Consider the following 25,894-nt stretch of genomic DNA (forward strand, 5'->3'; position numbering starts at 1 on the left):
CAAATTAGTCGAGCGATGATTTATTCATTCTTTAATTTTCTACTTTTATACAATACAATCTTTGAATATTTTTTTCAACTCTTGGTTTTGCAAAAATCTAATTTTCTTGCAGTAATTGGAAAATGTAATCTGTTCAACAACGATAGGCATAACATGTTGCACGTTCGACGTCAGCAACTTTTTTTTACAAAAGTAAATGTGCCAAAGGTTTGCAGTATATTTTCAGAAAATTTTGTTGTATTGACAACATCTGTGTTTAAAATTTGCGAGGAATATATATCTATAAATAAATAACCATCAAACATACGAACGATTACTCTTCCGGAAAGAATGCAGAAACCCTTATACAAACGTGTATATCGCACTTACCACCAACTTGGTTGGGATGCGATCGTAGGTTAAAGAGTTGAGGCCGAATGGTAATGATAGTAGGATGAGTAGAGCTGAATATTCTAAGTAGATGGAGAAAGACTGTGAGAGACAGAAATTAAATACCTGAGATAGTAGATACGTTAGGTTGAGGAAATATTAGAAAAATATGTAAATGAGATGGAGATCTATATTTTCCCAGGAGGAGCAATAAATAAATACTTCACATTATACTTACAACCCACTTGATATTTCCCCAAATGAAAACTTATCTTTGTGCAAAACTGAAGCTTTCGCATTCAGCGTTACGATTAAATGAAATATACGAGCCCGCTCCTTTTTTCCAAACAAAAACATTCAATTCTCATTATCTTTATTACTACCTTATAATTCCTTCCGCTAACTTGTGATTATTCATCCCTTATGCACCTGCACCATCTACTTTGAATGTTTTTTGTAGAACCTTTAACTGCAAGTGAAAACTAGAACCGCGATTCTTATATTGTGTGTCAGTGATGGGAATAGGACAATCTATTAGTTTGAGAAATATGATTTATTTACAAGCAATGCCAATGTATCAGAGTCATTAAAAACAAATGTAATAATTAGTCGCTCATTAGTTGCTTTTTAATTGCGGAAATGTTTAATTTTACTCGTCTGGCATTTTCGGAAAGAACGTGACAAACCCAACTTAAGATTGAGCTGGTATCAGCACATCGTGAAAATACTGAAAATATTCGCTAATTAATTGCTATCGATAGACGTCAGTTTCCCCCTCCCCTTGGAAACCACCCCAACCCCTAATATTCCACCCCCAGTCAATGATTGTACACAACTTTTGTTTCATTCCCAAATTCAACGTCCTATCGACGCGTGAATTAATCGCTCATTAATCGCAGCCAATTGACGCCGTTACTACTTTTCCGAAACCAGGTTAAGACGGAGAGAAGGTGGCCATTTGAATTCCGTCATTTCATAAACAAAATTTGTCGTCTTATCATACACTCTCTTAACATCGCTGATAATTAATTGATTCGGAAGTCTGCCTGGCGTCCAGTGCTGAAAAGCGTGCCGGCACGGACCCAAGAGGTTTAAAAAAATCAAGTGAAAAACATCATTTCATAAAGGCTAGTTTTTGGTGTGGCAGCAGGGAATGAAATCCTGAATTGAACAGTAAAAATGACAGCCACTTTGGTAGCTGGAAAAATAGCGGCAGATAGCAACAAAGACACGCGAAAATGTGTCTGTCTTACGTCATACCAAGGGCTGGAACAAAAGTGAATATTTGCAGAAAGTTATCTAAAAAAGGGCAGAGAAAAATCGTGACCTGAACACCCTGGATCGTTCTGAGACAATCACAAAGAGCACAAATCTGCGCAGATTAGAGAACGGGTGCTACACTTATTTTCGATTACCAGAATTTTATTTCGTATATATTGTTATATAGCAGGTGGAGCTTATGTATTATGAATTACTATTCATAATTATTTACTATTATTCTCTATCTGTTAGCTTTATTTAGCAATATTCGGCCTCACGATGCGTTGTTCACAGCATGATCTTAATATCTAAGTTGAAAATTTTATTCGGAAATACATTTTTAAAATAGTAAGGACTGAATCATTAATAGTCGAAATTATTCTCATCGTTCTCGTCGTCTGTAACGTTAATAAAAAGTAATTAAAATGTGACAGTAACCGTATACACCAGTGAATGAAATAAATATGTTTGCAGTGCCTGTATCGTTCATGTCTTCATCCTGACTTTTGGTTTAAATAATGACGTCAATGACCAAGGGTGGTGATTTTTCACCCTCGAACCGAAGTATTCCGTACTTTCCACGCGATTCTTTTCAGCTATAGTCGTGTGGGAGTAATCACGTCGAGTTCTTTAAACAAGCATTTCGCCACCAGGTGCAAATGTAACGTGTTTGCCTCTACCTCTCTGAGATGGGTATTCTGTGTACAACTAGTATCTTGAACATATATTTCACAACAAAATTTTCGATACAGATATTAAAATTATGCCGTGAACAACGTGACGCGAGACCAAATATTGCTAAATAACGCTAACAAATAGGTAATAATATTGAATAACGATGAATAATAATTCATAATATAAAAGCTCACTCTGCTATATGTATAACAGTATAACGAAATTAACTTGCGGTAATTGAAAATAACTGTACCGCCCGTTCTCCAATCTGCGCGGACTTACCGCTCTTTATCGTCGTCTGCCAGGGTGTTCGGGTCAAGATTTTGATCTGCCTTTTAGATTAGAATTTGGATAACTTTTTATAAATATTTATTTTTGTGCCAGCCTTTATAGTATGACGCAAATTGGACTCATTTTTGCGTGTCTTTATTACCGTCTAACGCCATTTTTCTGCAGCCAAATGGTTTACCATTTTTACTACTTAACTCAGAACATGCACGTTTATTCCACAAATTTTCTGAGACGCAGTTCTGCTACCGTATTAGTTCCGTAGCGAAAGCGCAGTGGACGCTAAAGCAGCTTTCTTTACCATATCGCGTGCGTGACATCAAGTTTGAAATTATTAGCTATCGATTTCACCACCGCTTGACTGATCGATTTTTTGCGAGTAGATCGTAAAAAGTTACGTGTGAAGTTTACTTCGTTGTGAGAACAGTTTGATTATTTCGCCTTAGCGGTGGATTGTCTGGGGAAGAAATGGATTTATAAAAGTGGTTCTGACGATTACCTCGTTTTTTTCGAAAATGGCAGAAGCGAAAAAAAAAAAACGATTTTTTAGCCGCTAATTACCACATTTGTTTTTAGTGGTGGCGCTACATTGACATTGCCAGCTTAACGGAGGTGGATTTTTCTACAATAGGGCAAAAAGATGGAAGGTAAAAAATCACTCTTCACTTACGCTAAGAAAGCACTATTAGGGCAATACACAACGAAAAAGATGCAAAGAGTGGTTTACTTTAGCATTGCTAGGAACAAGCTCACACTTCAAAGTTCACAAGAATCGAACATTATACTTCATATTATCAAAATAATTAGTTTTTAACTTACTTTTTATCCTAGAACGAATAAGCATGCAAACGAATCTATTTCGAAATATGATAACTACAAATTCGACATCTGGAGATTGCCCAGCTTTTGATGCCTTCATCTCTAGTACAATAGTTGCAATAGACGAAATTTAATCAAAATATGAATATCTGATGCATGTATATGAGAGTTCGCATTCTTGTAAGAACCTGAAATCTTCAGATGAAATGTAAATCAAATTCATCAATCTACTCTGTTAAATGTACTTCACGAACCTCGCATCATCATCATCATATAGAATACCGGAAAATTTGAGAACTGAAGGGAGAATAGGCACAACAAACAAAGATAAGCATTTTTGACAAAAAGGTTAATGTAGAATCACGTGGTACCGTTTTTCAAATTAAAAGAATAATTATATACCTTTTATCTCTCAACAGCAATCGGCGATTATTCATTTCATGCCCCTGCAGTGATACACCGCGTGATTGTGCACGCGTCGCGTGTGGCTTCGTTCTCTTTATTTAATCATGGGTTCCATACTAATCCCTAGCAGAGTTTACCATTGAAAAAACGGTATTCGTTGCAGTATCGTTTTGCATCATTTATAGAAAAATTGTGTATTTGGGGTATTCCATTTTTGGCAGATCATTTTTTGGTCTCACAGTCACAGAATTTGACACTCATCTACGATTCGCTTTCTAGTGATTATCGAAAAGCTAACCCCCAGTTACATTACCTTCAATATTAGGAAATTCGAAAGATATTACAATTCCAAATTCTTAAGAAAAAAATCTTTTTCTTGACAATCTTCAAACAAATATATTTCGGGTTCTCTCGATCGAAAATAAAAAAACAGCCACATCTATCAAGCTGTCACCGCCACATGAGAAACATGACGTTTACCATCTAAAATAACTAAATACTAATTAGATGCTGATTAAATGCCATAAAGCCAAATTAGTCGCACCGCGTTAAAAAAAAAAAATGTGGCGGTGCCAGCTTGGATGCGATCTAGCAGCCCCACATCGAGATGTCTACTAAGGGTGAGTAATTACGAAAAAATAATTACACAATAATTAAATGCTAGTTAGATGTTCGAAGAATATTCAATGCTCGAATTTGATGCTCGTTGTTTTCGATTGTTTTTTTTCACAATTTGTAAGGCTGCTGCAGACACTATCAAAACAATCGATCGCAACTCGACCCCGTGCTGTAGAATTTGGCTGCACACAACCAACGAAACAAATGACTCGATTCAAAAACGTGACTTTACTCTAAAATTCTTTGACTCTACACGTAATCACGAAACTCATGCTACGGCCACCAAGCACAGACGTCGGTAAACGAATTTCGAGCACTTTTCGACACGTAAACTAAAAGTGGCCAACCGTTATTCAGCGCGTCAGTACTTGATCGCTCTCGAAATTTGTTCGCGAGAAATTAAACAGCGCTTACCGCTACGTACCCAAACCATAAATTCGCCACATTCCTCGTATTTCGACATCAAAAGGTAACTTCGCCACAGCAGATCATTTTCTTCTCAACTCTTTCACTATCGGTACTCTCAATTTCGCGTTCAACACCAAAAACTTCTAATTTGTAACATAACCAGGACAAGAGTAAAGAGCTATGCGGAGCCGAAATTTGAACATAAGCGCTATTGTTCGCGAAATTACCCGATTCTTGTTGGTTCTCAGATAACGACATTCTTAAATTCTAGCGTATCGCTAACGTCGATGTCCACTGTCAAGGAATGCTAATTGGCTGATGTTTTGGTCGGTGCTCTATATTCCGGCATTGTCGTGGTGATGTCCTTACGTTGTAGTGACGCCCAGGTGTTTTTTGTGGGGAGATTACGGCCCGCTGGCCAATAACGGCAGTCTCGTCCCGTTCGATTTCCCTCGCGACAGAGCTCTACGTTCGCACTGTCTCCGTAATCCCGTATGACAATTTCAGCTCATGGTGGTTGCCATATGCTCGTCATCTTGTTTGAAATCACCGCCATGCTACCATCACGCGACTCCGCTAAAACTGCTACCGATCTTCACTTGGTGTCACATATACTTGAAAACAGAAGAAACAAAAATCCTGAAATATCTTATTCGCCGCCAGCCTGTTAAGTGTCCCCTCTTAGAGTTTCGGATTCGTGACCCTCTTCCTTGCGCTTCCCAGATAGCAAAATGAATACGGGCTATTCCGCGTCAACCGGATCAGTCATCTCTCAGATATTTTTTTAATTTGGCAGGTGGATTGTGTGGGAGGAGTTAGATTTTTGTGCCAAAGCGCGAATCTCATAATGCAAAATTCGATTTTTTATTAACAATAACAAATTGGACTCCCATTTTTTATTCAAAAATTCATAACTTTGGCACAAAATTAGATACAATATATTTTTTTTTTTCAAACTACGCGAAAAGCTCCATAGAATTTAAAAAAAAATACGAAGTGGTAAAAAAAAGTTGTTATCAATTGTTTATTTAACAATTAATTTTTCAAAGATTTTTAAAATAGTGACTGACACGATCAAAAAATTTTTTTAAAATTCTGACATGTTCCTTGAACTGTACTACAACCTGTGAATTAATTCCAGAGGGGTGTTTTTCTTCGTTTTCGAGTTAAAAATCATTAAAGGTGTCGATGCGCATGAAATTGCGGCGCGCCGTTCTAATGCTTGAATTCTGATTCCAGACATCGAAAAACACTTAAATATCCATTTTTAGCTTTTAAAGTTTGCTTTTGTCTGATTTACGTCGATAAGTACGTTTTAAAGATTTTAATTCATTTTATGACAGGGTGGCCACTCAATTCCGCTCACGGAATTCCCTGACATTTCCCGGTTTTCCCTGACTAAAATCATTATTTTTCCCTAACATTTTGATGCACAATTTGTGCAGAAATCACTAAAAACTATAGTAACCTAGGTAAAGTATGGCCAAATATATTAAAGTTATAAAAGTTTTTAAAAGTTGTTCATTCCGTTCATTATGATTTTTGAAAGTTGACAAAAAATGAAAATTTCCATTTGCTTGGTCTTGTTAAGTATATATTTAAGAAGGGGCTCCAAGAAGCGAAATATTTTTAGAGCTATTATTTGAACATTTATGCTGTTTGCAATGAAAATCGAGGTTCGAAGAATTATGACTAATTAACGAATGTGTAACTTTTTGAAAAATAAACTTAAAAATTTTTTTCCAACGGGACATTTTTCTTTTAAGCGTTAAGAATACGCTACAATTTATCCAAATTTTTAAATTGATATTTAATACAGCAAAAGCAACTATTTTATGCGGTGTACTGTCTAGACGCGGCGCGTCTATGCCGTAACAGTTGCGCAGAGCCCTATGTTCAGCGTTAAATTAAAATTACTAATACTGAAGTTAGAATTCCGGGTGCTTGTACTTTTTTATTGGAAATTTCTTCCTCTTTAAGAATCTTTTTAAAATTTTCGCTAGCGCTTTTACTTTTTGAGTTATTGCCAAAAACCTGAGGCTTCGTTTTTTCTAGACTATTAGGCGTCGGTGAACTTACGTCTCCACACGCAGTGACGGCCATAGATAAATCAAACCGATGTCTGCTCGTACTACTGAATTCCTGTGACAATCAACAACTAAGCTTATAATCGTCAATAAGAAGAGAAGAAAAATTGTGACGATGCGTTGATAGCATCTCAATTTTATGGACAAAGCTTTTGAAATCCGTGAGTTCTATAAAAAGTCCCTGACCAACCAAAAAATTCCCTGACATTTCCCTGACTATTCCCTGACATACAAAATTCCCTGACATTTCCCGGTTTTCCCGGTTTTCCAGACGGGTGGCCACCCTGTATGAGCAATAGATAGTAGCACTTTGATTATCCTGATTGCAAATTGCATATTATAATTATTTATCACAATTCTTGAATAAAAAAGACTTTGATGTTCCGCAAAAACTTTTTTGATCGTAATTTAAAATACAATTATAAAAAATAATATAAAAATCAGTCATTTTTCTTGAAAATTCAAAAAATTGTTCTCGTTTCTACAAAAGCAAACTTTGATCAGAAAAATAATATTTTCCCTTATTTGTAACGTAGGAGAAACCAAAATTTCACATGCAGAAATCAAAGCCAAAAATCGTGTTGACCGGTGTAATATTACTAAAGAAACTATTGAGTGTTTGAAAAATTAATAAAAATACGATAGGTATACGATAAATAAATATACGATATTACAATATCAATTACATAAATTATTTATTAATACTTACTTTATCCAACTAACTTTCTTAAATGAATTCTTATAACGAACTATGTATCAACATCTATTATAGAATCTTGGTGATCGGTCAATTAAGAAAACGTATTTTTAGTTAACGTTTCGACCCGGATATGGGCCCTCCTCAGAACGATTTATTTTTTAACTGTCAAGAATAACAAAAAGATTTTATATAAAATAAAGTACTAGAAGTAATCAGACTTAAATATTGTAGATGTAATACTCTTAGAGCTATTATATATTGTTGATTAGTAAGAACCTTATGATTAATTGAAATAAAGAGTTCCAAATATCGCTATTGAAGTTAGAAATCAATGATGTTCACATACACATTATCAACTCTGAAAAGACAATGATTAACCTCGCAGAACAAATTAACCTTAAACTAGGGAGTACTTTGGGAAATAAATTTTTTGAATCCCAACATCGGATGCTAAACAATAAATTCATCGCTATAAAAAACCGGAATATCATCAAATTCACTAATTTACTTGCTCAAAAAAAATCTTTGAACAAACACAAAAACTCGTATTCAATTGGAAAAAATAACTGGTTAATAAATCTAACTGATACTCCTATTCCAGAAAATGTTACTGAAATAGTACAACTAGGTCACAAATTCGGACGAACATACAACAAACGTGATCTTCCGGTATTCAACCTCATTTCCAATTTTGAAGAAAAAATTACGAGTTTTCCTAATGAGTCAAGAAATCAAGTTAGATCCGATTTCACTAACCGTGTACTTGTTTTCCCAAAGTACCCCAAAAACAACATCAATAATTATGTCACTGATCAAAAAATCCGGGAGACCATGATTTTTAAAAAAAATAACCCTGAAATTATGTTTTTAAAAGCTGACAAAGGTAATACGTCGGTTGCTATATATAGAGACTCGTATAACAAAAAAATGAGACAGCAGCTTTCTGACACCAGTACTTATAGAATTGCTAGATATGATTTGTGTAACTCCCTACAAACTAGGGTGAATAAGCTCACTTTTAATTGGTTTACCTCCAAACTTATAACCAAAAACCTACATAGAAGCATTTCTACGTACAACAGTGTCCCTCCACGCGCATATGGGCTTCCAAAAATTCACAAAGAGGATGTCCCTTTAAGAATAATCGTCTCATTTGTCAATAGCCCGACCTATACCTTAGCCAAAATAATTAATTCATGGCTCACCACCAATATCACACCTCCCATCTCGAGAGTTAAGGATAGCTTTTTCTTAGTTGATACAATTAAAACATTGATTATCCCGGACAATTACACGCTAATATCGCTAGATGTAATTTCACTCTTTACCAACGTTCCTACAGATCTCGCATTGCGTGCAGTAAACAACCGGTGGGCTTCTTTGGAAAATAAGATCCCAATTCCCCTTATTGAACTTGATAAAGCCTTAAAAATATGTTTTGACTCCGCAATATTTAAATTTAATAACGATACTTATGCACAACAGTTTGGTTTGCCTATGGGATCTCCTCTCTCCCCAATCCTGTCAGACCTGGTCATGGAAGACTTGGAAACGTCTTGCATTAACGATCTTGGTTTTGATTTACCGTTCTATTTTCGATACGTGGATGATATTCTTACTGCCGTTCCAAATGAAAAAATAGATCACACTCTTAATATTTTTAACCGGTACCATCCAAGATTACAATTTACTATCGAAACAGAAGAAAATAACGCCATCAGTTTCTTAGACGTATTGTTGATACACAACAATAATAATATCAAGACAGATTGGTTTCACAAAAAACCTGGTCACAAAGATACCTGAATTTTAATTCTCACCATCCTTTGTCCTTCAAAATAGGCACCATCTTTAACCTAGTTGACCGAGCTATCAAACTAGCTAGTACAGAGTTCCAGGAAAAAAACCTGTCGCTCATATACAATGTACTAAGATGGAATGATTACCCTCATGGCCTATTACACCAATAAATTAATAAGAGACGCACCTACATCAACAACATACCTGACAATAATATTGACTCTGCTCCCGCTGAAGATAACAATAGACCCGCTACCACATATATCCCCATCCCATATGTATCCGGCCTCTTTGAGTCACTTAACCGCTTATTCGCAAAATATAATGTCAAGTTTGTTGGAAAAAATTCAAAAGATTTACAACTAGTTTTTGATACAGGAAAAGACAAGATCCCCACGGGCAAACGATCTAATGTCGTGTATAAAATACCATGCAATGATTGCAATCAAGTCTACATAGGTTGTTACACTTTGTTCTACCTGAACCATTAATAAACACAAATAAATAAATTATAAATAAAAGAGTCGATAATATTGTAACAATAAAATAGTATAAATAAAACAGTTCAAATAAGCAGATTGCAATAAAGGGTAGAAATAAAAGTGTTCACATAAAAAATTAAAAACTATACATTCGTTCGCACATTCACGCAATTTAAAAAATACGCCATGGATACACAATACGTTAAAATATGCTGCTTGCTTGTCTTAATCTTCGAAGGTGGTTGCACCATGTGAGTGACTTGCCGATCCGGATCTTCTTCTCTCCATTGCTCTCGTTCGATAGATACTTTGAATCTGGATGTTCACCTTCAGGCTTCGTCGCTTACACACGTTCAGAGTGGAGATGAAATCAGCAAGGATCGCAATGGCATCGAATATTCGGTGAACCTCGTACTGTGTATATTGAGTTTTGGTAATGTAAAAATAGACGAGACTTTCAACTTCTGCGGAGTATTATAGGTTTCGGTCTGCCCAGGTTGGCGTCTTTCCGCAGAGTCTCCTCGCTTCTCTCCTCCGAATCTGTTGCCGGTTCCGCCAGACTGTTCAAGCGCACACTTTCCTTGCGTCCGGTCAAATCCGAAGTATTGCCGCCCATATTCGAATTAATGTAATCGTTACATTACCCCCCTTTTTTCATGGACGTTTCATCGTTTATGAAAAACGAACACTGTCATTGCACTTTGTTTTATATCACTTTCGTTACGTTTTCTCACTCATACGTTCACGCATACACACATTCCTTAGTCATTTATGGTGTCTAAATCCTTATATTCTATTTAACAAAATTTTCTCAATATGTAACCTTATACTTAATTGTTTCTGGGAGAAACATGGAGGATCAATCGGACCTGTGCGACCGTGAAATTTACCTACTAATTTTTTAGAAACATCTTGCATGTTAGGTAGATTGACGATACAACCTTAAATTTACTCTATTGTATACGCCTTTTACTTTACTTTCATCATCAATTTCAACTAACAGATAGGCATTTTTTCCAATGATACTTGATATTTTAAATGGCCCTTGAAATAAATGAAAAAATTTCTGTGTCACCTTATCCAATAGACTTGATTGCATTGGAACCCTTATCAGAACCATGTCACCAATATTAAGTTCTATTTTCGATTTTTGTTTTTGATATTTACATCGCCGATTGAATGCTTTTTCAATTCTTCCTCTAGCTAACTCAATTCTCAATGGTTTGCTTATCAAAGCTGTTTGCGGAAATTTTATAATTTGCTGTATCTTATCGGTATGATCCTTGTCAAATTGTAGCTGATATGGTGTGAAACCTGTACTCTGATGTACTGTTACATTTAAAATTTTTTTTATATTTGGTATGAATCTTGCCCATTTCGTATGCTGCTCTGCACAGTAGACTCTACAGAATTTTCCTAATTCTCTCATAACCCTTTCGGTAGGATTTGATTGTGGGTGCCTTATTGACGAATAGCATACTTTAATACCCATTTTTTCTAACTCTCCTTTCCATTTCGCAGCGGTAAATTGGGTTCCATTGTCGGACAAAATTCTGTTTGGTTTTCCCAAAGTTGGAATATAGTGTTCGGTAATTTTCTTTAAACTTATTTGCGCTGTTGCCCTTTTTACTGGATATAGTGTAACATATTTTGAGAATGCATCTAAGGCCACTAAAATATACTAACACCCCCTATTGACCTAGGCAATGGTCCATAGTAGTCTACTGTGACGAGATCTCCCGGTTTTTCAGATCTCACCATCTGATATGCTCCTTCCATACTGTAAGTTAGATGTTTTGTACGCTGACATAGATCACAAGCCAACACAAAATGTTTGACGTCGCTACCCATATGCTTCCAATAATAATATTCCCTTAAATATTGACTTGTTTTATATACACCTACATGACCTAATTTAGAATGCACTGAACCAATCAATTGTTTTATTAATCCAGTTGGAATTACAAGCTTCCACTTTTCGTCATATTTGCCATTAACGAATAACACGTCATTATATACCTTATATCTAACATTGTCTTTTTTTGAATTGACTGAGTCGAAAATTACTTTTATTGATTGGTCAGCTCTCTGGACCCTTCCAAATTGTTTAAAATGAACTGGAAGTATGGTATCCATGGTCAAAGATTTCATTAAACTTGATAACATTTGGTGATTATCTTTCTCGTTTGGTAAAGGATTCGATGTAATTGCTGAAATTATTCTGTAATTGGGATGATCCTCATGAAATTGACTATCAGGATTACGACTAAAAAAATCTGCGACAATGTTGTCACTGCCTTTACAATGTATCGTTTTGAAGTCATACTGCTGGAGTAACAAACTCCATCTTATTAAACGCGCATTTTGATAAATTGTAGTTTTCAAAAAAGTTAAAGCTTTATTATCTGTTATGATTTCAAATTGATTTTCAAATAAATATATTCTAAATTTTGTAATCGAATAGACAATAGCTAGGAGTTCTTTTTCTGTTGTACTCTATTGAACTTCAACGTCTGACAAGCATCGACTAACTAATCCAATTATATATTGATTTCCTTCGTGACTTGTTTGATATAATATACCGGCAATTCCCTTATCACTTGCGTCTGTTTGAAGCTTGAATGTCAAATTTGGTATCAAGTGATTTAATGTTACCGTTTTTATGAAGCTTTCTTTCAAAATGGTAAATGCTTTTGTCTGATCATCTGTCCAATTCCATGCTGTTTCATTTTTTAGCAAAACTCTAAATGGATGCATCAAATGAGCGTATTTAACTGAAAATTGACGGTAATAATTGCACATTCCAAGAAATTGTTGTAGCTGACGTTTGTTCTTTGGCTCGGCAAAGTCTTGAATAATTTTAACTTTCTCGGGGCACGGACGAACCCCCTCTTTTGATATAATAAAGCCTAAAAATGGTATTGATTTGGTGAAGAACAGCGATTTACTGAGCCTGAGTGCAAAATTATGAAGTTTTAATCGAGTGAAAATTAAGTCCAAATGTTCTAAGTGCTGTTCGAAACTGCTAGATGCTACTAAAAGGTCATCAACGTACGTTGTTAAAAAACTCGAAAATTCATTCGAAAAGGCTAAATTTAATGCTCTAATAAAACCGCTACCTGCTGTTTTTAACCCAAATGGTATCCTACGAAATTGATAAAGCGTTGAACCATGCAAAAATGCCGTATATGGTCTCGATTCTACGTCTAGTGGAACTTGCCAATACCCATGCGTCAGATCTACACTGGAAAAATATTCCATTCCATTATAGGTTTGTAAAATTTCATTAATCAGTGGTGGTGACTCATTGTCTGCTTCTATAACCTCATTTAAGTAACGTGCCTCCAAACATACTCGAACCCTTCCATCTTTCTTTCTAACAATTCTAAGCGGGTTACAAAATGGACTAATTGAACGTTCAATAATTTCTGCATTCAGCATCTCCTGAATATCTGTATTTACTGCCTCTCTTAATGCTATTGGAACTGGATATGAGCGACGAATAAATGGCCTGTCGTTAATTAACTTCAGCTTGTGCTTGTATATTGTGGTACAACCTGGTTTCTGAGAAAATAACTCTTTATGATATAACAATAACTTCAAAATTGAATCTCGCCGCATCTCATCTAGTGCCATAAGATTAGACGCGATCATTCGCAACTCTTCAAAAAAATTATGGTCGGCTTGATTTTCATTTGAGGCATTAACGACTCGAGATTCTAAGATCTCAGACTGTGATCTCAGCAACACCTCCTGCTGGCTAAACAACCCCCCTGAGTCTGGTATCACACATAATTCGTCATCAGTCAATTGTTCATCGTTAAACTCATCATTGGGTTGGTTTTGGTTAAACCTCTCATAACTATTATTATTAAAGAAATGAGCTAAACAAAATTCATCATCTTCTACGGGCATGATATTATAATTTACATCATTTATCAATTCCATACTATTTCCTACACAATTATTCTCATTACTAATACCCTCTTCAATAGGCATAACACTATCATCTGTATTATTTATGGATTCAACATCATTAACCGGCACGAAATCATTGTCATCAATATCACCCTCTTCAATAGGCATGATATTTTCATTAACATTATTAATCCCCTCAACATTATTAACTGGCATTACATAATTTATCAATTCAACATTATTAATTGGCACGAAATCAGTTTTATCAACATCACCCTCTTCACTAGGCATGATATTTTCATTAACATTATTTACATCAAAATTAATACCCTTTTGCTGAGGCATATTATTTCCAAACATAACCAGATTATTCTCTATTTGCATTTCTTTCGTGTTTTCAATACGTTCTAGTTCACCCTGATTTGACATTGGAAAGTGTATTTCTTTGTTTCCCTGTTCTGTCCCCTCAGAATATACATTTGAACTTTGATTCATCACGTGATAATTATGGTGACCATTTAGATCCCTCCTATCAGTATTCCTTGCATGCATAGTTTGAATATACGAAATACTATCCTCATTAGCCGAAACCAATTCATCTGAACAGCCGCGACTGTACGACACTAACTGATGATCTACTGGTGATCCATCGATCTTTATTGTTTTATTATTGTAATCAAGAACCACGCGATTTCTCATCAACCAATCATCCCCAAATATAATCGAAGCACACAACCTAGGTACGACTAAAAAAACGCAAGTCATCATCCTACGCTCAATAAACGTGTCCACAAGAATCTGTTTTTTTATCGTAACACTTGATTTTCCGAAAGCTGGTATCACACGCAGATTAGAAACAGGCATCTCTGGTAAAGGTGACCTTTGAGACAATTGTTGATAAAATTTTTCAGAGATACAGGTCAGCTGACTACCAGAATCTATTAAAGCTTTTACGGTCAAACCCCTAATTTCCACTAATAAATGCGGACATTTCATACTATTGTGACCAATATCTTTGGTTCGCGTCTGATCTAATTCTCCTGCAAGGTCCTGCACTAAACTGTTGAAATCCTGGTACGATGCCGGACCTGGTCTCATCGCACCCATCCTTAGTTTAAATGTTGATTTTGATAGTGCATTGGTGAAGGATTCTGCACATGATAATTATAATGATATTGATCACGATATGTTGGCGGAGGAACCTTGGTGTTAGGCAATACAAAACTTGGTTGACTCACATTATTACTGCCGTAATTTTCAGTTAAATAGCTTTTAGAAGAAGGCGATTGCCTATAACTTCTTTGCTGATTGTGACTATGAATGACCCTATTATTTCCACTATTCGATTCTCTCTCCGTCAAACGCATTCCCGCAACATGCCCATTATTTGCCGACTTATGATAAAGATTATACGAACTACTTCGGTCATTTTCTTTCTCATCGTGAGAACTATCCAAGTTCGCTAACGCTTGTAAAATTGACTTTGTGTCAGAAAAATTGATTGTTGCTAAAATGTCTCTAATTCTTCTAGGAAGTTGTTGTACTATCGCGAAATTGATCTCATAACAGGATAATCTTGGCTCAAAATATTTAGCTTCGCGATTTTGTTGAATAAAATAATTTCTCAAACTCCCCTCTTGTGATCTATATCGGCGTACAGACCATCTACTTTTTACCTCAACCTGATATTGTACGGAGTAAAATTCTTGCCTGAACAGCCTTTTAAAGTTTTCGTAAGTACCACACATATCTTTGTTCATATCAAACCAAAATTTTGCTCTACCTATTAATGTACTATTAATAATTCTCAATCGTTGTCCATCACTTATACTACTAACGCTAAAATAATTTTCCAATTCTGACAAAAATTCCAATGGATTTTGACTATCTTCGTCACAAAATTTAGGAACCTTAATATCAAGTTGCATATACTGAAAATGATTAATCAATCCACCTATTATACTATTTGTTGTTTCTACCTGCTGATTATTTACGCCTTGACGTAATTCGTTTAATGCTCGATTTTGCGCTTCCTTTTCTCTCTGCAATACTTCAAGTTGTTTTTCCAATTCCTTACGCGATCGATTGTCATCTTGTTGTCTCGCTAATTCCTCCCTAATCCTAATCAGCTCGTCTCTCTCCAATCGCACCTGTCTCAATTGCTCATCCATCTCTGACCCGTCGTCCTTTTGTTTTGATTTCGCCTTGTTGACTGGCGATGAAAGAACGGTTGAAGACGACCTTTGTTGTATTGCTTTTGACCTAGTGTGAACAGGACTGTGTTGAACGCTTGCCATATAAATACCTTACATATACATTTAAAATTAACCATTCACAGACGACTCACATACAAAGAAAGCTATGAGACTCACTTCGTGCCTCACACGTTGGGCGCCATTTTGTTACACTTTATTCTACCTGAACCATTAATAAACACAAATAAATAAATTATAAATGAAAGAGTCGATAAAATTGTAACAATAAAATAGTATAAATAAAACAGTTCAAATAAGCAGATTGCAATAAAGGGTAGAAATAAAAGTGTTCACATAAAAAATTAAAAACTATACATTCGTTCGCACATTCACGCAATTTAAAAAATACGCCATGGATACACAATACGTTAAAATATGCTGCTTGCTTGTCTTAATCTTCGAAGGTGGTTGCACCATGTGAGTGACTTGCCGATCCGGATCTTCTTCTCTCCATTGCTCTCGTTCGATAGATACTTTGAATCTGGATGTTCACCTTCAGGCTTCGTCGCTTACACACGTTCAGAGTGGAGATGAAATCAGCAAGGATCGCAATGGCATCGAATATTCGGTGAACCTCGTACTGTGTATATTGAGTTTTGGTAATGTAAAAATAGACGAGACTTTCAACTTCTGCGGAGTATTATAGGTTTCGGTCTGCCCAGGTTGGCGTCTTTCCGCAGAGTCTCCTCGCTTCTCTCCTCCGAATCTGTTGCCGGTTCCGCCAGACTGTTCAAGCGCACACTTTCCTTGCGTTCGGTCAAATCCGAAGTATTGCCGCCCATATTCGAATTAATGTAATCGTTACAAGGTCAAACTGGTCGACATCTCAACACTAGAATTAGGGAACACCAACGCAACATACATGAGATTGAAGAACGTCACACAGCTCTCACGAAACATAGTATCGATAAACAACACACTTTTAATTACGACAACACAAACATCCTTTGTGAAGAACACAATTATTATAGAAGACTGTTATTAGAAATGTGCAACACTGTAGGTCATACCAATTCTGTTAATCTTACAAGAGGAGTGTCAAACTTGGGAATCACAGATTTCCATCACTTTTATATATATTGTAGGGCAGGGTCCCCTCAATAAATATATAAAGCGGCAAGACGCCATTCGTTTTTATTATTGAGAAATTTCAACTCAAAGTTCTATATGTAACTTAAGTAGAAGGAACCTTTTTACCGGTTGCAGCAATGGTTCCGTGGCGTAGCGGTAACGCTCTTGCTTACTGAGGGACCGAACGGCTGTTCAAGTTCCGTTAGAGTTACTTTTTTTTTTTTTTTATAAATTATTTAATACAAAAATAAATAATTAATAATTAATATTTCTATAAATTATTTTTTTATTTTTAAGTTAGGAAAAAATACAAAAAATGATAAAAATAGGATTTGTAATAATTATAATAACAAAGTAATCAATATTATCAAAAATAAAGTCGCTCAGTAAGCAAGAGCGTTACCGCTACGCCACGGAACCATTGCTGCAACCGGTAAAAAGGTTCCTTCTACTTAAGTTACATATAGAACTTTGAGTTGAAATTTCTCAATAATAAAAACGAATGGCGTCTTGCCGCTTTATATATTTATTGAGGGGACCCTGCCCTACAATATATATAAAAGTGATGGAAATCTGTGATTCCCAAGTTTGACACTCCCCTTGTTAGACAAGATGTTGAACATTTAAGTAATATTTACAAACCTCTAATTTCCGCCCACACAACAAATATTGTTTAACCTTAACTACATACAAAAAATTCTTTTGTCCCCATTATACAGTCCTTTCTACATAACTTTTCTTACAAAATATTTATTGTTTTTCTGTATAATTGTTTATAATAGGTTCACCTTCACTCTGGATTACATTGTTTTCTCCCATCAGTCGTTATTCACCTGTTGACTCAATTGGTTCAACCAACAATATTTCGTTAGGCATGTGGAAGTTAATTATAAAGAACCTACCTCCACTTCTTTGACACCTGTGAATTAATTTTATTGCTAAAAAGACCTTCTTTAATAACCTTTTAACACAATGACATACTGACTGTGAAGAAACATAGTTCTTAATCTTTTTAATTAATGACTTCCAACTATTAACTCCCACATATAAAATAACTTGAAGATTGACATTGTCTACCGTCACTCAAAAGAACACTGTCTCCACCAATAGTAATTGTGAATTCGACTACATCTTAGTCCACTTACTTAATTCAAAAGGTAAATAACACTTAAAGACATCTTTATTTCAATTAATCATAAGGTTCTTACTAATCAACAATATATAATAGCTCTAAGAGTATTACATCTACAATATTTAAGTCTGATTACTTCTAGTACTTTATTTTATAAAAAATCTTTTTGTTATTCTTGACAGTTAAAAAATAAATCGTTCTGAGGAGGGCCCATATCCGGGTCGAAACGTTAACTAAAAATACGTTTTCTTAATTGACCGATCACCAAGATTCTATAATAGATTACATACGAGGTCGAGAATTCTTATTCATCAGTATGTATCAACATACCACATATTTTAATACTACACTTATAAAATTATTATTTTATAAATTATCTCAACGAACGGTTGACAGCTGTGCCTTCTTTCTCTTTCAATTGTTGGTGTTCGCCGTGGTCGCTAACATGCTGCAGCACAAGTGCCAACTGTATGCCGCACTGAATAATCATATTACAGTAAAATGACCGTCTAGAAGCTTTTATGATCTTCTACTAACTTCCAGAGGGTTCTTATTACTCTCGATGCTTCTATAAGCATCTGTGGCGTTGATTATCATATTAATTCACTAGAACATTCCAGATTCGTATTCTGGGCATATCTTCTATACGAGTATGTGGTGCATTATATGCTCGTCATAGGAATAAAACAACAATATAAAAAATCGCGAACCAAATCCAAGAGGGTGAGAGTCAGACCGTAGTCGAACTGACGTGGAATGCCCCATGTACTAACGGCCACCACTTTCTGTTACCCGTTTCCAACTTCAATCCGCAGAATTAGTCAGTACTACTTTCTACGCCACTTTCAGCGTCTTCTGTGATTCCTTCCGGATCTTCCCCGTCTACATCCATATCCTCTGCCTTTGTGTCTTCTGCTGTCAGATCATTGTTTTCAGGTCGACATCTTCGACGTCGTCGTCTTACAGATAGTCATCTTCGTGTTCTTCCCGGAGTGTTCTCTCAGTCAACTTTAATTCAGTATCGCTTTGAAGTTTAGCACCACGTTTCCTTTCTGATTTAAACAATTTTTTACTATTATTTCGAGACCTTTACTTCGTCGCTCACAGTACCTCCAGCATCTTACGTTAAAATTCGTCGACTGTTTGCGATCTTTGAAGTGAGGACACTTCTTCGTTGCAACTGCAATAAAGTCGTTGAATATATTCTGTGCACGTAATAATCTATCAAAAGTACAATTCACAGGGTATTGTTGTGCGAGGTCCACCAATAGGCTATGGAGTTGAGACGATAAAAAACGTTTCTCATACTTCTTGATTACACGAATTACTTTCTTTGGTCTAATGAGTATTTACAAATTTAGAATAATACGACGTGCAAGATTGATTGACAAAAAACTCACGGTATAAAATTTTAGCCATTTTCGTGTCACGAAATCTTGTGTTAGTTTCACTTCCTATCCAATGAATTTGAGATATGAGTTCATCACTCATGGCTTCCTTGAGATTATAGCTAATAGCTTCCCTATCTTTGTTCCACCAATCGTACGCAAATGGAAATATTGAAACACAAGCAACGTTGAATTGTTAATGGCTATTCATACTTTCCTCATATTAAAATTGACAGTATATAAATATTATGTCGATGTGATGCAAACAAAATTTTTTTTTCTACCTCAATCTCCATCAATATTTCTTAAGTAGGTAGTTATTGTATTCATATTAACTTTTTCCATTGACATGCTGTTTTCGAAAGTTTGACATCGCGCGCAGTTAGTGAGTGATAAAAAATTACTGCTTTATTGTAGTTTATCAATTTTTTGTGCGTCTTTTTACCTTGTTCAAAAATCTCGAAATCAACGAATCTTTTTAATGGAAGCCCTTCTGGCGGTGGGTACAACAACTTTTGATCTAAATTTTCACCCGGCAGCTTCAGTAGTTTTCTATTCTGCTTCTTACTTGCCTTGTGGAAAATAGCAAGAAACAAAATGTGTTGTATTGCAAAGTGTTTCAAAGCTAACGTCTTTGTATATTTTTCGTCGATATCCAAAATTTAAATTGTGAATTTGCAAGAATCTATTCTATGTAACATGTAATCGCATTACAACAAGAATTCTTACTGTATAGCCTAGTTCATTAAAGAAAAAAAAATAATGAAAGATAATTGTTTTGCACTTCCTACTCAGTCTAAACGTTTTAAGATTAGATCCTGTATATTCTTTGGAGCTTTATTTTTACTGTCATCAATCGTACGCTCAAGCTGATGGCCGGTTGCCTGAGTTGAATATATGTTATTTTTAGTTCAATATTCTTCCTACATTTCACTAAGGAGCATTCATTTACAGGAGCAGCCATTTGTATAACTTCTGGCTGAACTTCGGGCACAGCGACGACTGGTTTGTTTCGGAAAATAGATACGCGAGTATTGAACTATAACAGCTTGAATGAAAGATACAAAACGAAGGCTACTGAATCACTCTGCAAATGGATATTTCTTGAATAACATGGTACGTGATTTCATAACATACTACGTCGAAATCTTGTATTGATATTCCGCAAATACCAAAACGCTAATTGCGTTAATTTTAATATATAGTTTTAAATTTGCTTACGCAGCAGTTTCAGCAACTCTCTCAGTGTCAATTGAAAAAAACATAAGTTTCTTTGGAAGTATCATCTTCCAATATTTTCTTCTTTGGTTTTAATTTTACAACAAGTCTTCCTACATCATGCGATGATTTTTTGTTCGACGTTACCTGTGTTTCATTTTAGGTCGTTGTGCATGTATTATTTTTGGTCGTTGTACGTACTTCATCTTTTCTCGTTATTGGTTCGCTGGTTATAGGTCTCTTCATTGTCAGGTTACTTGTTATCGGTGAAGGTACGGCCATGGTTTTCATAAAACTTAGTACGCGTCCTACTTTATTCCTCACTGTTACAACCGTTTTAGGTCTCCTATGGTGAGGCGCCACATCGGAAGACGTCATTAGGACTTTTTTTAGGTGCTTCGATCAGTCTGCCACTACTTAATTTTTTCGCTGGGGGTACACTCTGTGGCTGCGATGAATGATAGCTCGTCTACTACGTTCTCGCAATGATATACACCAACCAAATCTGACGTTAGTCCAAAATCGTAGAGTTGTGTCATAACTTGCACTTGTTCGACAGTAAGAATAATGTTCATTCCAACTTGTAAATATTTTGAACAAGACTGACAGTTTTATTTTTATTTTTTTAATACAGCAGTTGTTACAAAGATTAGTTGCAAGTGTTTTGGATAAATTGATTATAGCAAATTGATAAAAACATACGTATTTTCTATATAATTTTTTTTTTTTTTTTTCTACTAGGGGCTTCGCCCCTGCGCGCTTCGCGCGACAACCCCATCTCGGCGCTTCGCGCCTCACTATTTCCTTACGCATTGTCTAGTAGACAGGCGAATTCCTTCATGTCGATTTGATGACAGGTCTGCACTTGCTGTCTACTTCAATTCCTTCTGTGCTTAATTTTCTTTTTTTCATCAATCTAAGCTTCCATTCGTTGGTTGAAAATTGGTGTTCCTTCTCTATTGATATCGATCTATCTCCTTGACTTGCTGAATTATTTTTGCTACCGCTCTGCCCGTTATTCTCCAAAATCACCTTCTTTATATTATTTTTTTCTCTATATTTGTGTTGCTGTTCACTCTGCAAAACACCTCTTTCTCTTGTGGTCAACATAGATCCTGGTCGTCCTCTTACCTGGTTATACGAATATTTGATGGATATTATTCTATGGCTTATTTGGTTCTCCGCACTTACAATTTTATTTTCTTCTTTCTTTTGTGATACTTCCGACCATCCACCATCTTCATCGCCTTGTCTGCTGCTTGAAACTCCTCCTTTCTCCATTGTCATCGTAAATCCTGGCTGTTCTTTTGACTGTTTGGTGCTATATTTAGATTTACTATTATTTGATTGTTACTTTTCATACTTATTACTCACTATCTGAATTTTATTTTGGTTCTGCAAGACATCCAAGTGTCCACTGTCTCCGTCGCCGGTGAAGAGTAGCGAGAATTGTGTTTCATTTTGTGATCCGATCCGGTGTGGATGAATTTGTTCTTCGCGATACACGATTAAACATATCTTAAAAATGTCCGCAGCTGCAGCTAATTCTGCTTCTCCCCCGTATATTCTATTTTTATTCATATGTGATTCGTAATCACCAGGTGACCTAATCACAGCACCGTTTGACTCATTACCTGTACTAAAACCCGCAAATGTAGACCAATTATCCACTATATTTGAAACGATACTCAGAGTCACCTCTGCGTGTCGATCTTGAGTGCCGTATACACAATACGCCAACGCGCGAAAAAGACAATTCCCGTCGGGAATCATCTTGATAATTTTTGTTTGCATGTTCATTTTTTGCGCGTCAGAAACAGATACCTATAAAGATATTTGTCAAAGACTGTCATAAACAGCCGATGACAGCTGTCAAAGGGTTTGCTAGATGCTTTTTGTTTTGCTTTCGGGATCTCACCCCACCGCCAACTTCATGCGTATACTATTGTTATTATAATATTTTTTATACTATTGTTATTATAGTCTTTTTTTTACTATTGTTATTATAATCTTTTTCTACGTGTTCATTTGTTTGAAACTTTTTTATTAGATAGAGAGATGATTAAAGTACGAACTGTCACTTGGGTCACACTGCCCCATCTAGCCGATGCGTACAATCGTTTGTAAGGTAATATTTAGGAATATTCAGAGTTTTAAAACCTTACGCCGATGTTAAAAAAAAATTTGACCCATTTAATTTATATAAAGCTTAAAAAACTGTTGAGACGTATTTCTGTGAAAAAATATAGTAAACGATTCCCTGCCTTTCCGTAAAAACCCCTAATATTTTCCTGACTATTCCAGAATTTCAGAATTCTATGACATTTCCAGGGTTTCCAGAATTCCCTGACCAGTGGCCACTCTGTATACGTAATTAAAACCATATTGTTCTATGAATTCCAATACAAATTTACCTCGAGCGTTTGCTACAGTGTCGGCAGAATTTCTCTTTGACAGCAGACTATGCAGATTGCCGTAAGGAATTATTATTCACCTCACAAAGCAGCTGGTCTCTTGCACTAAAATCTCCACCTACAATTATTGATAAATTTCTAAATCTAACAGTCAGCTCGTCCGCTAAATTTTGAAGAAGTTCAAGAGTATACAGACTATAACATGGAGGCTTTATACAAGGTGTCGCAAAATAAAGCGCAAAATTCTATGATCGAATATGACATGGGGCACTGCAAATTTTTAAGTCTGAACGTCATCTCAGGGTCGAATTGACGACTTTGACCAAGGATGCGATATCCTTGAAAATGTAACTACTAGGGTACAATTTTAATATAACAACGTTAAGCACAAAATTGTGGAAAGTAGAGAGGGACTCTCCCTTTACAAGGTACTATGGACCTAGTTGCAATAGTTACCAGCGTTTGACTGGATTACAGGGAGTAAAAGCTACTAGTAGACTCGACCTATTTTCTACACAACAGAGATAACTGAACAGCAGAAGTCAGAGAACTGGTCGAATACAGCAGGGAGAGAGCTCTCCTCTTGGTTGGATGTAATGCTAATGCTCACCACACCGTGTGGTGCTGTGTGAAAACCAACGAAGAGGGTAGAGCTTTCAGAGTATTTGTCGATCACAACAATAATCTTTCTCCATAGAGGAAATAAACCGACCTTCCCACTGTGAACAAAAATGAGGTATTAGACTTATAACTGTGCTCCCGGAAGGTAACATCGACGGATGGGGAGTCTCGTGAAAATGCTCACTTTCTAATCGTGCACACTCGCACTTTCAATCAGAGAAAATTGTGCTAGAATAGGTGACCAGAGTGGTTTCGATGTTTCCGTTTAAAATTTTTAGATGATCTTGAAATGACCTTGAATTTTGAAATTTCGGTCACCGCTTAATGTATCCCTCAGACCTGAGAGACGTACGCTATTATTATTATTATTATCTTCGTCAGGTTTCTTTACTTATTATCGCAAGATTTTTTTTTTCAATATAGAAGGATTTGAACACGACATTCTGAATCAGACTGCACATTTTTTACTTTATGCAAATACTCAAGTACTCCATGTTCTCTGATCAAAATCGTACCAAGATTTTTAAGTCATTTATTTGCTCCCCTTATTTTTTTGTTATTCGCTACAAACCTGGGTTTTTATAAATCAAACTGAACACGGAAGTGAGGTAAAGTCGATTATAATTTTAAACTCGCATGCAAAGCTTAATATCACTTAAGTCCAAACAACTTCACACGAAGTATGTGCATGTACATTTTGTAAGCGAGCAGTCTCAAGCAAGGAAATTCTCTCGGTTTGTTCGAAATTCGATTACAATGTTACTACATGCGGTTGTTCCGGGATGAATACCTTGTTACGTATCCATACCTGTACAACATTCACACTATGGAAAGTACTTAATGATCGCCGCACAGTTCATATTCCTTCAACGTCCTGTAAGGTGGGGACTATAAGCGAAGTTTTACTGCAGCGGCAACGTTAACCAATCCTTACGAATCCCACCATTATCGTTGGTGCCACAGATATTTGTTTAAAAATGTATATAAAACTTGGAAGAAAAATCTGTTGTACGTAGGTAACCACATTCTGTGTCACTTTCGACCTGTTGTTATACGCTACGTAATCCGACAGAAGCGAGTGCGATGCATACATATTATTTCGTCTCTTCGTTGTACGTTCCTTGCTCTTAGAAGGTAATAAAACTGTTGGAAAAAGTTGCCTCCCGTTAACTTTGCTCAATAGAAAACCGAAAGAATTGAGAAAAGGAAAGAATAAAATGCCGTTGAGTAAGTTTTCGTCCGTACATAGTTCTTCCGGGAACTGAGAACTCAACGGGGTTCCTTGGAAGTGTAAGTACGTTACGATACCATGCATCGCCGTAGTTTTACTTTTCTTTCGAAAGTCCCTACAAGGATTCATTGATGTAGTTTTAGGTATAATTTATCGAAATATTTATGGTGTCTAAGGTGAAATTTAACCCCTAGCTGGCACCGTGGGGTCGTTTGTGAACTAAGGGATTTTAACCGAAATTTTACAACTTGGAAGTTTCTGCCTTAGAATAAAAATTTTTACTACCTTAAAATGAAAAATTATTGTCGGCACATTTTTTATCTTGTAAATGACCATGGAGTGAAAATCAAAAAAAAAAAATAAAAAATTCAAGTCATAATACTAAATTATTTCGGTGCATGACCCCAAGATGCCAGGCAATGTTATACCAGATAAAGGTGCCAGCTGAAGGTTACAATAAGATGACCTTTAAGTAGTTTAAATCGAACATCCACTGAGGGAAAAAATGTACGTAAGTTGTTATGATTGATCCCAGTGTTCCGAAGTCCTAAAATAAAAACATCGATTCTGCATTCTAGAGGGTATATAGATTTATTAATTGCAAAATTTTTTTAAACACTTCCCATATTAGTCGTTTAATTTTGAAACCAGGTTTCGCACACACTGTTTTCGAACAAAAAGGTAAGAGAATAAATAACTACGGTATCGTGTAAGGAAAAAGCGCTGCAAGACCGC

At 35.8% G+C, this 25,894-nt stretch overlaps 1 protein-coding gene across 8 annotated transcripts in view; it reads left to right on the forward strand.

The window, feature by feature from the left end:
• Tpst (tyrosylprotein sulfotransferase) overlaps positions 1-25,894 on the forward strand; it is a 276,669-nt gene that overhangs the window by 212,660 nt on the left and 38,115 nt on the right. The window contains exons 1-2 of one of the 8 annotated variants that reach the window (XM_069135201.1): positions 17,940-18,312; positions 20,630-20,791. The exons of 5 other annotated variants lie outside the window; for them this stretch is intronic. The gene's annotated coding sequence lies outside the window, so the exon portion shown is untranslated. Of the gene's footprint in view, positions 1-17,939; positions 18,313-20,629; positions 20,792-25,894 lie in introns of those variants that run through there. 2 more of the 8 variants (XM_046624712.2, XM_046624719.2) reach the window with 2 other exon arrangements.

The sequence above is a fragment of the Neodiprion pinetum genome, chromosome 4 (genome assembly GCF_021155775.2).
Source record: "Neodiprion pinetum isolate iyNeoPine1 chromosome 4, iyNeoPine1.2, whole genome shotgun sequence".
NCBI classification, from domain to species: Eukaryota; Metazoa; Arthropoda; class Insecta; order Hymenoptera; family Diprionidae; genus Neodiprion; species Neodiprion pinetum.